We start from the raw sequence: 15,350 nt of genomic DNA, 5'->3' as shown, positions 1-15,350 counted from the left end.
ATAATCTATTGATTGTTAGAATTTAATGAGTTACCATTATGGCAATTCCTCTTAATTTCATAGTCGAACAATATCCTCCCTCCTGGTTACATCTCAACATTGACAATTTTTCAAATTCAACAAAATTGTCAAAAATTAAAGACATCCAATATTTCTTCCGTTCTTTGTTATTGATACTTTGTTTATTGTTCGGATCGTTCGTTTATCGACGTTTTTTTTTTTTTTTTTTTTTTTGCTTCCCTGTCATATTTGTTGTTCTTCCTCTTTCATGTCTGTTTTTGTTTTTATTACGGCATGCTTTTTTAACTTTATAAGCCTTTATACAACAGCATGACTTGGCATGGCATTCAAGGACTTCCTTTCATTTCCCAAAGGCGCCTTGCTTTCTGTGTTAAGGTTCAATATTTATGATTGAAAGGCAGTCGAAAGTAAAATACACGGCGTTATCGTCATCGTCATCGCCCTCATCACCATCATCATCCTCCTCTTCGTCGTCACATCCATCAGCATTGTTTGGTGGCAACATAGCAACAAGTTCCCAATTTGCCTGAGTGCTTAAGTCGTAAAAGACAATAATTTTTGCTTGCTTTGCTGGCTGGCTGCCTAACAGACAACATTAATTTATTTACTTTTTTATTTCGCATTGGCATCGCGAATCGTTTAAAGGTTAAATTATTCGAAATTTCAATGAAGAGAAAACATTATGAGATTTAAAAAGTTTTTTGGAAAGTGAAAAAGTTCTTCTTGAGATTTAAATTGTTATGCTCTGTAAGCTGCAACAAGTACGAAAATAAAAATTAAAGGGTGTGTTTTAAAAGCATCTTTCAAAATAAAAATCGAAAATGCGAACAATTTTATTACATAAAACTAAAATTCCGACATCTGTAAACTTTTTTATACCAGATTTTCTCAAATGAAATTCTGACAACAACTATTTTTTTTCTGATTTGGGAACAACAGTGTTTGGGATGCTTCCACCGACTTTTGGTTCCCTGTCTAGATAGGAGATAAACCATGGACCTTGAGTTTGCTCCCCATTTCGAAGTGACATCCACTACTGGCCAATTTTAGTGATATCAAAGGTAAACCGGATTCAGACGCTCAAACTATACCAATGCGGGTCTTAGTGAGTCTAGGGGTTAATATTTGCATCTTCATCGGATTTTTTAATTATGCCCTCAAATTATTCTTTGAAAAATATTTTTTTAAGAATTCTCTTATTTGAGATAGTGTTACCTAATTTTTTTTAAACATAAACAACATAAAAACCCCCGAAAAAGTAATGATACTTTTCGATGGTCCTAAAGAACAATACTCTTTGAGAAAAATCTCAAAAAAATAACAATTATTAGTGTATTAGCTTTTACATTCTCCAAAATCTCCAAAAAAATATAACAATTATTCATGTATTAGGCTTTACATTTTTTTTAACGATGAATAGAAATATCTACAATTATTGCCGAGATTTTCCCTAAAAAGTATTTTTTAAAAATATTTAAAAAATCCACGATTATTTCTGTAATTGTCCTTGGGAAATTATTCTTTTGAACAAAACGAACAATTATTGCTGTGATAGTCCTTAAAATGATTCTTCTTCGATGGAAATTTATTAACAACAATTAACAATTATTGCTGGAATAGTCCTTAAAAATAATTATTGGAAATTAACTTTCAAAAATCAATAATTATTGTTAAAGAATAATCCTTGAAAGGCATTCTTAAAAAAAAATCAAAAAAGAGAGTATTGTGAAAGTACTTAAAAATTATTCAATCCAAAAACACAACTATCGATACAAAAATCCTTACTGTGATTGTTAGAGCTTGAAAACATATTCTTCAAAAAATGCACGACTATGATTATGAGGATAGGAAGTACATATATACCTCAAAAAAAAAATAATTAAATAAAATAAATAAATATCTAAAAAAAATATGCTGATAGTTGTAAGAGACACATCTTAAAACCAGTAAAGAAAGGCCAAAATTCAGCTAAGGCAGACTATATGCTACCCTACACCACAATGCGTATTTAGTAGAGGTTCCGTAACAAAAAAGTATGACTTCGATAAGGAATATATTATAAAATATTTATTGGAGCAATATATACCGGACCGGACACCAAATGGTAAAATTCGGTTGAATATGAGAAAATCTATTCAAGATGGGGAGCAGTATCCATAAAATCGGATGAAGATGTATATTGAAGCTACACAAAAAATTGAACCGATCTCGAAAAATTTGGCAGACATATTTTCGAGCTGTATCTGATGCCCGCTATCAAATATCATTGTTGTGTGGATGGCATATTACGCATATGAGGGACTTTAACACCAAATCGGATGAAACATATATATAGGAACGTAGCTATATCTAAACCGCTTTTAACCGAAATTTGAAGCATCTGCTTTTATGTCGAAATCAGACGGGACAGTTAGAATTCGATTCATTTGGGCTGATATTAGTCATTATTTGCACAATAGATCTGAAATTGAATTAAAGTTATATATGGGAGCTATATCCACATCTGAACCGATAAAATTTCACAAAGGTATTTCCGAGCTCTATAAGACATCTGGTACCAAATATCATTATTGTCGAATGCAAATTACGAATGTAAGGGACTTAAACACCAAATCGGATGAAAGCTATATATGGGAGCTATAGCTATATCTGAACCGATTTTCACCAAATTTGATGTAATTTCTTCTAGACTGAATTCGGTCGAATGTGACAAAATCTAGGTCATTTGGACTGATCTTTGCCATTTGGTGCACAATTAACCCGAAATCGGTTGAAGATATATATGGGAGCTATATTTAAATTTGAACCGATTCCCACAAATTGGAATAGGGTTCGCCCTTGGGCCTAACAAATATTGTTTGGAAAATTTCACCACAATTAAATATAAAAGTACGACCTGCATTTTGTGCACAAGAATACATGGATTGACATGAATAAATCGGCTCAGAAAGTGATTCTCGCTCCTTCTCCATGTTTCAATCAAAGACACAAAGACATAACACCCTTACCTTGATCTGGTGTAGGGTGTAAAAAGGAAAATTTTTGAAACTGAATGTCATTCATTCATCATACACGATTGGAGAAGTTGCATTATCAAATTTAATTTTGTTTTCATCATTTTTCAACATTTTCAAAAAAATGTACGAGTGCCTGGGGTAAAGCAGGTGTGGTATTTCAGAAATAATAATAAAAACTTACAAACATAAACTCACCTTCAATTTGCAAACGGCCAACAAATCACTGAAATGAAATAAAAAAATACATAAATTAATATTACATTTCATTTTTGTATTATTATGGTTCTTAATTTTCTAAATTATAAAAAACTGACTGTAACACGAACCTGCTAATACATACCAAAAAACAATGAGTCAGAAAATTAACGATGTGGAACTTTTTGTCAAGAAGATCAAATGATGTATGCATTAGTTGACAAGTCTTGTACCATGACATTTTAATATTCAATAATTTGCATAAATAAATACATAGCCTTGTTATTAGCGGCATTTCGATGCATGTCACACTTGAGGCTTTAATTTTTTTAAACTCTAAAAAAAAATTAAAGAAACCTTAACACTGATTATTTCAGATGCAAACGAAAGAAGCCGACACACTTTTATTCGACTGTAATAATTCTATTTTAAAATTATATTTTTGCTGTTAAACAAAGACAGTCGAAATATAAAAGCACTAAATATTTAATATTTTTATTTCAGTTCAAACCATATAAAACGTAATTTAGTAACGGCAATTTAATTGATACCATAATGAAAACTATAATATTTATTAGTATTGAAATGTAAATCTTAAATCATTTGAAAATTTTTAAATGTTTTGTAATTAATAGTTGGATATGCAACAGTGTTTTGTTGCAATTCAATATTTGCATACATTTTTCACTTCGCATTGTGGAGAACCTTGGGGCGTATGATTAATTAAATGTGAATGTAAATAAATTATAGTAATTATACGCCTCATCGAACGAGGGAAATCTATTTACCACTGCGCTTATGAAATTAAGTTCCATGTGAATGGAATGAAAATTACCCAGAACCTAATATAGTTCATACAATTAAGTATTGTTATTATTATTTTTTAATTTAAAATTTAATTTTAAAATTTAATTTAATTTAATTTAAATTTAAATTATTTCTTTTCGGAAATAATTTTGTTGTGTATATTTCGATACACAAATGAAACTCTCTGTATTTTTCGATACACTGAAACGCCTAACGAAACAAAGTTTGTCAAATTTGCAAATACTTCTTCAAGTTTTTGGTATTTTTTTTATACTCGTAAAAACAAGAGTGTATTATTCGATACATCTTTTCGATTTTCATTACCGAGAAAATTTATTTACATTTTCTCATCACTTTTTTTTTAAATTTAAAAAAAAAAAAGTTTCTTTATCTAGTTGGGTGTTGTATTTGTTTGCATTCACTAACAGATAAAAGCATTTTCGTGCTGTTTCAATATAAATTTGAACAATTTCACTCAATTTTCGTTGAGTTTTAACAATTTAAAGTTTGTTTACACTGATATTTTCAGATTTGCGATTTTTAAATTCAGTTCTTGTTCTCTTTGGCCAAATTCATAAAGCTTTCTAATTCACAATGCCACTATCTCCACTTGATTTCTTTATCAGAGCAACTGATGCTCTGGTAAAATTTGAAGCCAACTTTACTTCTCTTCGAGAGGAAGAGTTGGACATATATTCCCTTGATGTTCAGGCCGCTGAGGCAAGGGAATTGTGGAGTAAAGTGAAGGAAATGTTTGACCGATGTCTTACATATCTCCAAACTTCTGAAGATGCTGAAAGCGAAGACATCACATCTGCAGAAAGTAAATATGACGTTGCGTATAGGGCATATGTAAACGTCATTGCTTCAATAAATCGTAGATTGGACCAATTACGTACCTTACAAAAAAATTCTAATCCTTCGTTGGTCCAAAGTTTGAATAGTACCCAGCAGTCTCAACGTTCGAATTCACAGGCTTCCCAGATAGGTGTTCATGGTGTTAACGTGACTAGCACTCCTCGAGTTAGTTCTCCCCCTCATGCAGAACTTTTGTCTCTGTCTGGCGTATCGCGTCATGCGGAACCGTCAGTTGAAGTTTTCGCTTCAAATGACAATGTAATGCATAGTCTGAATCTACCACCATGTGATATAGATGTTTTCAACGGCGATTTCCTTTCCTGGCCTACCTTTAGGGATCTTTTCTCTGCGGTATACATCAACAACAGTCGACTTAGTAACATTGAAAAATTGTGTTATTTACTTAAGAAAACTAGTGGGGAAGCCAAAGACATCATTTCAAAGTTTCCGCTGACACACAAAAGTTTCGCTTTAGCGTGGCAGGCCTTAAAGGAGACATATGACAATGTCCGAATCTTGGTTAACAACCAATTGAAATTGCTCTTTGATCTTCCAGTTCTCGATAATGAGTCCAGTGCTGGTTTGAAAAATTTACAACGAGCAATCAATGGATGCATTTCGGCTATGGCGATCTATGACGTTTCTACGAACGACTGGGATCCCATATTAGTCTTCATATGCATTCAAAGATTGCCTAAGAACACGGTCCCGCTTTGGGAGCAGACGGTCAAAGACAAGTCGGCTTTGTCTGATTGGAAGGATTTGGATCGTTTTCTTACGGAAAGGATCCAGACCCTTACTTGTCTCCGAGACATTCGTGGCATTGACTCGTCAAAAAAGGTTGAGAAAAAAGTGCGGACTCACCTAACAAAGTCCGTACCTTCTGTGTCTTCAAGCGCTTCTTCATTTAAATCTTGCATTCTCTGTTCTAAATTGGTTCATCCATTGCGCTTTTGTCCAGAGTTCAAAAAATTATCCATAGAAGGTCGTTTTTCAGTGCTCAAACGCTTCAATTGTTGTCTGAACTGTCTGACGGTTGGTCATGAAGTTAAAAAATGTGTAAGTAAACACAATTGTGGGAAATGCAATAAGCGACATCACACACTTTTACATCGTGAGATGTCAAATCACGCAAATTCTACACCAGCAGCGACTCCGTCGCCAACAACTTCTAACCAATCCATCAATGCGAATCCAAATATTCCCTCGACTTCGTCAGGTATATCCCACTCTGTCAATCGGCAAGTGTATCATATTTCGACGATTTCTGGCGTTAATCAAAGTGTTTCCACTACATCCAGAAAATTGTGCTCAATATGCATAGGTTCTCCTATCGACTCATCAATTTTCTTTGAAATCCCAGCTCTAGTGGTTCCCGCTATTTCTGGTAATTTACCCTCCATTTCCATAGGTGGTGACATAATTACCCGTTTGCCAAATATTCGTTTGGCAGATAGAAACTTCTGCGATTCTAGACCAGTTGACCTTCTACTAGGCGCTGATTTATATCCTAGAATCCTTTTACAGGGAATTCAATCGAACATCTTAGGTTCTTTAATGGCACAGAGAACTGTTTTCGGCTGGATCATTACTGGTCCCATTCCCAATTCTACAATTACGGTTTTAACAACCACTATCAACTTTCCGGAAGAAGATCTTAACAAGACTCTTCTTCGATTCTGGGAATTGGAAGAACCTCCAAAACGCGCTATCTTGTCTCCTTCGGACAAATTCTGTGAGGAAAATTTCAAAAAGACGACTCGACGGGACTCAGAAGGCAGATATATTGTCACACTTCCTATCATTCCTGAATTCTCAGGCCAGCTTGGTCATTCTAGGACCAATTGCTTACGACAATTCTTTCGAAATGAGGCGTCACTCCTAAGAAAACCGCAAATTAAAACAATTTACGATGGGGTGGTCCGGGAATATTTAGAATTAGACCACATGAGACTGGTTTCGACTTCGTCAGCAAGCTCTACAGTTTGCTATCTTCCTCACCATCCGGTTATTAATCCGGATAAGCAAACAACAAAATTGCGAGTGGTTTTCAATGCCTCGAACAAGACTTCCAACGGGAATAGTCTTAACGATATTCTCTATGTCGGCCCAACTCTTCAGTTGGACCTAGTCCTTCTTATTCTAAGATGGAGACTTTTGTTGTATTCAATTGCGACATAACGCAAATGTACAGGCAAATTCGGGTCGATTCTGCTCATACGCCTCTCCAACGAATTTTATTTCGGGATTCTCCCAACAAACCGGTTCAAGACTTTGAACTTCTAACGGTAACCTTCGGAGTAAACTGTGCTCCTTATCTTGCGATTCGGACTTTACTTCAATTGGCCGATGATACAGAAAATGAATTTCCGCTAGCTGCACATATCCTTCGGAAGTGCATGTACGTAGATGACGTCTTGGCTGGTTATCACGATTTGGAGACAGCGCAAAAATCAAGAGACCAACTCATTGGTGCTCTTTCTTCCGCGAAGTTTGAACTTCGTAAATGGACAGCCAATAATCGAGAAATTTTAGATTGTCTTCCCTTAGATCACCTATATGATGCTAAGCTTCTCACTTTCGTGGAAGCTAGTAGTTCAAAACCGCTGGGCATTCGCTGGAATGCACAGTTGGACCATTTCTATTTCAGTGTTAACCCTCTGGAACACCGGTCCAAATATACTAAACGGGAAGTTTTGTCAACCATCGCCAGGCTCTTCGATCCAGTAGGATGGTTAGGACCAGTAATTGTTGTAGCAAAAATCATCATGCAGCGTATTTGGCTAGACAACATTGGTTGGGACGATTCGCTTCCGTCTTCGACAGAACGCGAATGGGAAAAATTTGTGATTTCCTATCAGGGTGTTAATTCCATATCCATTCCTCGTTGGGTCCAATATTCACCTCTTTGTGATGTCGAACTTCATGTCTTTTCCGATGCCTCGGAAAAGGCATACGCGGGGGTAGCGTACATTCGTGTCGTTGCTTCAAATGGGAAAATTTTCACAAATTTGCTGACTTGCAAAACAAAAGTAGCTCGGCTTAAGTCCATTTCCCTACCTCGTTTAGAATTATGCGGTGCTGTATTAGCATCAGAACTAGTCAAGGGTATTTTGAGTGAAATTGACATATCTTTTAATAATATCTTTTGTTGGACAGATTCTACGATCGTCCTTTCTTGGCTTCAAAAAACGCCATCTACATGGTCTACTTTCGTTGCCAATAGGGTATGTCGCATTCAAGAGAATGTTGGGCAAAATAAATGGTTTCATGTTCGATCTGAGGACAATCCTGCTGATTTAGGTAGTAGGGGGCTTTCTCCTTCGGAGTTGGCCTCTTCTCAAATTTGGTGGCACGGTCCTCATTGGCTAAGCCTTAATAGTTCTAACTGGGAAATTCAAAATGTTTCTGTTGACACTGAGGTCGAACTTCGTCCTGTTAAAAGTCATGTCACATTTATCAAAGACTATGATGATGTTTTAAATAGATTTTCTTCCATAGATAGAGCATTTCGCGCCATTGCATATATCTTTCGATTTTTCCACAATACGCATTCTTTTCATAGAGGTAAACATCATTATGAGAGTTCCGCTCCTAACAATTCAGAGATCCTAGCAGTAAAATTACGTCTTGCTGCGCTTGCTCAAAAGGCATACTATTCAGAGGAATATTATGCCTTACTTCATAAACGACCACTTAATCCTAAAAGTGCTATTTTATCTCTAAATCCATTTCTGGATAAAGAAGGGGTAATGAGATTGAATGGACGCCTATCGCAGTCTCCGACTCTCTCCTATTCTGAACGGCATCCTATTCTCTTACCTTATCATAGTAAATTCGCAAGACTGTTGTTGGAACAAATTCATGTAGATTCGCTTCATGGAGGAAACCAATTAATGCTCCGTATGCTTCGCATGGAGTACTGGATTCCTCGCGCTACTTCACTGATTAGGTCAACCATAAGGCATTGCAAATTGTGCGTTTTAGCAAAGAAGCGTACTTGTACCCAAATAATGGCATCTCTGCCTCCAGAAAGAACGGTTTTGGTTAGGCCTTTCACCTCTACAGGTATCGATTTCGCTGGCCCATTCGACATTAAATCCTTTACAGGTAGATGTTGTAAAATTACAAAGGGGTATGTCTGTGTCTTCGTGTGCTTTTCTACGAAAGCAATACATTTAGAGCTAGCCTCGGATTTATCTACCACTACCTTCCTGGCTGCATTTAATAGATTTATATCTCGTCGTGGATGTCCAAAAACTATCTTCTCGGACAACGGCACTAACTTCGTTGGTGCATCTCGAGAGATAGAACGGGAATTTAAGCAAGCATTAAATGAAATTCGTGATAAACTCCGATCAAAGTTTTCCTATCAAGAGCTTTCATGGAGATTTAACCCAGCTGGAGCTCCACATATGGGTGGACTTTGGGAAGCTGCGGTTAAAAGCTTTAAAACTCATTTTATTAAAATGGCTAAAAATTTCAAATATACGTTTGAAGAATTTTCTACATTGTTAACAAGAATTGAGGCATGCTTAAATTCTCGTCCGCTCTGTCCCATGAATGATAGTCTTGACACTACGGTAGCCCTTACACCTGGGCATTTCCTTATAGGATCTCCGATCCTCGCTCCTCCGGAGCCCATAATAAATGAATCTCCATTGGATATCGTTAACCGGTATAGAAAATTAAAAGCGCTCTCACAACAATTCTGCCTTCGGTGGAAAGAAGAATATTTAAAGAGCCTCCACCATCGTTACAAGTGGAAATTTCCGCAACGCGATATTCAACCGGATGATTTAGTTGTCCTTCGACAGGAACATTTATCTCCCACAGCGTGGAAATTAGGTCGCGTTGTCCAAGTTTATCCGGGAATTGACGGTCACGATCGCGTCGCTGATATAAAAACGGAAAACGGTATCGTAAGACGACCTGTAGTTAAGCTGGTCATTTTGACCGACGACGATTAAAATGTTCACCTCTCTCCCATGCCATCTCCACTTTTTTCACAGATGGAAAATTTGAGTCAGATGGCCGCTTCCCTTCCTTACTACGATGAGGACATCCCAATGTCGGATGAAGAGAGAGGTGTTGAGGATGCCATTATACCCTTGGGCTCCCAGGACTCCGATATACGCGGGGTCACCAATGCTGCGGCTCCTCTTCGGAAACCTGCAACGGCACTACCAGCCAACTCACCCGGCTCTACGGCCGATCAAACAGCCTCTGCTTCTCCTCTACGGGAGAATTGCACTGCAGAGTCTGCGCCAAATCAGGGATTTTCGTCCCAACCGGCAGGAGTTACCCCTCAGGTGCTCCTAGCCTCAACCAGTGGCCTTCCGACCACAGGCGCAGACACCGCTGCTCCTCTACGGGAGATTGCACCAGCGAGGTCTTCATCTCCTCAAGGCTCTGCCTGGACCGTTGGCACGGCGTCTCCTCTACGGGAGCTTGCACCCGTCGGCCACGAACTTTCAACGACAGATGTGGCTACCAAAGGCGGAGTGGTTGCTCCTCTACGGGAGACTAAAACCTCCACTTCCGCCGAAACTCCTCAAGGCAAATGCACAGTGGCCAGATCCATTCGACAACAGGGACCTAAATGTGTTTTGTGCACACAGAGGCACGTCCTTCGGGAATGTCCCGAATTTCTTAAATTGACCTGCGAAAAAAGGATTCGATTTGTGGTTCAGGAGCATTTCTGCTCCAATTGTTTAGGCAGGTCACATACCCTCCGAAAATGTTTGAGTCCACATCGTTGTCAGAAGTGTAAAGGCGACCACCATACACTTCTTCACCTCGGCAAAAAGCCCCTATCCAAGGGAAATGTCCGACCTTCGGGTAAAAAAGATTCCACGTCTGGTCCATCCACCTCGTCGCATATACCCACTTCGAAAAAGTCCGTTCCAAAGAAGTCCTCTAAACCGAGATTGTCCGCTCCTCCTTGTCCGGTCTCGTCCAAGCCGTCGAGCTTTGTTGTTCCGACTATACAGTCCATTCAGCCCATTGTTACGCTGGGGCCGACAATGGTGGTTAATATTATCCTTCCGGATAGAAAAGTGCCAGTCAGAGCGCTGTTGGACCCCTGTGCTGGACATAGCCGTATATGCTCAACGCTGGCTAGTAAGCTTCAGCTCAATTCTCTAAACGTTGGCCAAGAGCTTTATTGCCAACTTACTTTGCAATCATTTCATGATTCGTCCCAACTTCTGCGCGTTTCCGCCAGAAGTATGTCCTTGAGGCATGTGGTCACGCCGTCGCAATCAGCCCCCGACTATTTGAAGGACCATTATGCTGGGATGCAATTGGCAGATCCCGAATTCCATAAGTCCGCTCACGTGGGGCTCATTCTTGGGCCTGATGTGTACCCGAAGGTAATAAAGTCACAGACTTATTCGAGTCCAGGGTTCCCCTGGGCTCAATTAACCATTTTTGGTTGGGTGATATCGGGTCCTTGTCCACTGTAGGATCGCCAGAGATGATCAGCCAACATCTGTCTCTATGGTCAAGCTGATTTTTGGAGACAATCTTCAATTGTCTCGATGGTTCTACGACCATCAATTGTTTTTTGAAAAAATTAAGAAAAAAATAATAATAAAATGAATTTTTATGCTCAAAATTGACGGTTACGCCTCTTATTTATTATAATTGTATTTCCTATTTATTGTAAGTTAAGATTTTTTTTGTTGTAACATCGCTAGATGTTTCAAGGGTGGCGGTAATGTTTAACTTCAATTTAATTTAATTTCTTTAAAAATGCAACCCTTTGCTCTTTTTCTTCAATTTGTCAAATACCATTTTATTCAACTTTGAACTTTCGTTCAAAGTTAGTGATGACAAATTGTAACGAGCAAAGATGATCAATTCGCGCCTCTCTTGTGACATCTAGGCTTGCTCGCTACTTTTTAACTTACTTGTTTTTTCGGATCTTCATCCAATCAACATCGTTTCACAACACCCATTGTAAAAAGGTAAAGTTATATTAGTTTTTCGACTAATATAATATTCAATAAAACCGCCAATTTTTATTATTTCAAAATTTTAATTATTTGTGTTTTATTTTCCTTTTTTCATTTTCGCTGCTCCGCAACAGCTGTAATGGTATATATTTTATGGCTACCGGCTCGAAAATCGTATATTTTTTAAAATATTACTTCTCAAGGCCTATCAAAGATATAATATTTGAACGGTTTTAAGCATTACTTTTTGACTACATTTTTTACGAATAAATTTACAGAGACTATAAAACATATAATCGTAAATTTTGTAACCATATTTTTTCAAGTACTTTCAGTTCTGCAACACCAATCGTGATATTTATGAATATTTTTTTTAAATACTGTAAGCACTTAAAGTGTATCACAATTTTAAAGGGATATCAACTGTTAAGACCAAAGTCTTTGAGAATAACATTTTGAAATGTTGCACATTTACACAATTTTGAAGTTCTCGATTTTTAAGAATCTTTTTTAAGGACTTCATTAGAATGGCGTACTTTTTAGAAAACATAACAATCGTGGAATTTTTAAGAACATTCTTACAAACGACTTGAATGACCTATAAGTTTATTTTTAAAAATAATTTTAAATGAGTTTTACTATGGATTTTCAATGTAGTATGTCTAAAATAATAAAAAAAATGGTGAAACAACAAACTGATGAAACGAGAATCTTAGTATCTTGAAATTTTGCACGAGGGTCAGTCTTAGCTGTTTTTTTTTTTTTTTTTTTGTTTTTTGTAAATTCGTAAAAAGGGAACACAAAGTACTAGAATGTACTTAAATTTGAATACTTTATATTGGACAAAAGAAATGAGGTAGGTTTTAGGAAATTTGATCGTTAAGGTTACGAAGAGTTCTACAATGGTACATAGTGGCCGAACTCTACTAAATGGTACTAAATTTGGAACAGTTTGGTTAAGGGTTAGCCGATGAAGGTGGAATTCCGAATTGTGTATTTGAGGTTTCATAAAGAGTTGGATTTGGAAATGCGTACTTAAAGTGCACGAAAAGTACTAAATAGTACTAGAATTTGGTACAATTTGGCATAGGCTAAGTGTTACTAAATTGGATTTTTGAAATGTGAACAATAACTGTACGAAAAGTACTAAATGGTAAGAAAGTTGGTCTTGGGTTAAGGGATAGGGCTTGAATCCTCAAATTTAATATTGAGATCTCTGTTGGTATGTGGAATTGAGACAAGAACAGGGTTTGGAAATGTGTATGAAAAGTGATGAATATTACTATATTTGATATCGACTTAAGAAATATACATATATTTCTTAAATTTGTATTGGACGTAAAGAAATACGGAATGGAATCGGATGTTGATTTCGCTTATTATGAACTTCATGAAAATTAAAAATGTTGAGCCTTTGTGGGGGAGGTACCAGAAGGAGTGGGCCATCTTAACACCAGACCTTGGGTTAATATAAATATTAGGATGTGTGAAATTTGAAGACAATCGGACTCTCACATCACATTTTATGAGAGTTGTAATTATTCGATATTTTGGCCCTTTGTGTGGGAGGCACCCGAAGGAGTGGACCGATATTGTCCATTTTCATACTTGACCTAGCGCTGACGGAAATATTAGGATTTGCAAAGTTGGAGCAAAATCGAATCATCCTTTCTCTTTCTATGCAATTAAATATTTTCTTTGAAAATTTCAACATTTTGTGGGGGAGGTACCACAAGGAGTGGACCGATATTGCCCATCTCCGAACTCAATCTAAGTTTGACAAAAATATTACGATGTACCAAGTTTGGACCAAATCGGATACTCCATTCGAGAATTATCGTTCGCACCAGCCAGCCAGACAAACGGACATCGCTAGATCGACTCCAAATATTCTGAAACGGATTTGGTCCAAAGAGACCTAGGGTCTAAAACCGTTATTTCGACTAGGCACGTTTTGACCGTATCAAGTTGTATATACCGTCTGTAGCCAAATGGCGGAGGGTATAAAAAGAATATTTATTTTTCCCAAGGACGAAACCTATTGAAATTGGTGATAATCGTCTAAATGTTGGATATAACTCCCATACATATCTTCAGCCGATTTTGGGTTAATTGTGCACCAAACGGCCAATATTAGCCCAAATGACCAGAATTTTGGCACATCCGACTGAATTCAGTCTAGAAGCAAGTAAAACAAATTTGTTGAAAGAAAGTTCTAATATAGCTATAGCTCCCATATGTATGTTTCATCGGGTTTGGTGTTTAAGTCCATCATATCCGAAATATGCACTCCACAACAATGATATTTGATACCGCGCATCTGATACTTCTGGGAAATTCCTCTGCCAAATTTCCTCGAGATAGGTTCAGATTTGTATATAACTTCGATATGCATCTTCATCCAATTTTGCAGTTACTGTCCATCATTTTTGTAATATCAGCCCAAATTGAATAGATTTTTTCATATTCCATCTATTTCATATTCCATTTTGTGAAACTCGATCTGGTATATCTACTGTTTCAATAATTTTTTTTAATATAATCCTTACCGAAGCACTATGCAGCAAGTTATTTGGTTCAAAGTCGGTATGATCTACTTTACATAAATTCTCAATATAAACTTTTTTGTTGCGGGAGCTCTACTAAATACGCATAGTAGTGTAGGATATAATATAGTCGGCCCCGCTCGATTTTTGACCTTTCCTTACTGGTTTTATTTTCAATATTGATAAAGATACAATATACCAGAATTGGAAGGACTCCAAGGAATTTTAATTCCAAATTTTCCAAAAGTGTCGAAATTTTGGAGCAATTTAATCTTTCAAACCCCTGATACACGTGTCTTCTATTTGTAGCTCTACTATCATGATCTGCCGGATTTCCCCCGTAATTTTTGAAGAGATCGAATTTTGTCGAACAGTGAAATCGTTAATTTTTAAAAATAATATTCTAAATTCTATCAATTCTTCTAAGAATAATTTCATAGGCCTATATCTACATAATACTTTCAGACTATCTTATAATGTTTTTTAAGGACGCGGCTTTTAAAGAATATGTTTTTAAGAATTATCATAGCCATAATCGTCAATTTTTAAAAATATTTTTTAAGGACTATCATAGCTATAGAATTTGAATTTGGGTTCTTAAAGAATATTTTTCAAGGGACTGGCAGAGCCATAACGAGGATTTTAAAATATTTTTGCGAATCCTAATTCGAAAATGTTAAAAATTATGGAAGAGGGGGAAATCGCCCGCTCTATTTGTTTTACTTTTATGTGCAGGATTTTTAAAACATTATCATTTCTTCAATTATTATTTTTTAACGATAATTTCGTAGGTCTAGATATATATAAATAAAACAATGAATTTTCTCCTTAAATTTTCCACTTTTATTCACAAATTTCCATAAAACTTTCTACGCTTTTTGCGTTCTATGGAATGGGTAAAATTATTATTAATCACACGTCTCATTAATTCATTGAATTAATATGTC

At 36.5% G+C, this 15,350-nt stretch overlaps 1 protein-coding gene across 2 annotated transcripts in view; it reads right to left on the bottom strand.

Moving 5' to 3' along the window:
• Positions 1-15,350, bottom strand: part of LOC101890039 (short neuropeptide F) — a 280,844-nt gene that overhangs the window by 191,297 nt on the left and 74,197 nt on the right. For both annotated transcript variants that reach the window (XM_059129914.1, XM_059129915.1), the window contains exon 2: positions 3,234-3,261. The gene's annotated coding sequence lies outside the window, so the exon portion shown is untranslated. The remainder of the gene's footprint in view (positions 1-3,233; positions 3,262-15,350) is intronic.

Source organism: Musca domestica, unplaced genomic scaffold (assembly GCF_030504385.1).
Source record: "Musca domestica strain aabys unplaced genomic scaffold, Musca_domestica.polishedcontigs.V.1.1 7, whole genome shotgun sequence".
In the NCBI taxonomy this organism is placed as follows: domain Eukaryota; kingdom Metazoa; phylum Arthropoda; class Insecta; order Diptera; family Muscidae; genus Musca; species Musca domestica.
The sequence above is the reverse complement of the archived record's forward strand: the minus strand, read 5'-3'. Positions and strand labels throughout refer to the sequence as shown.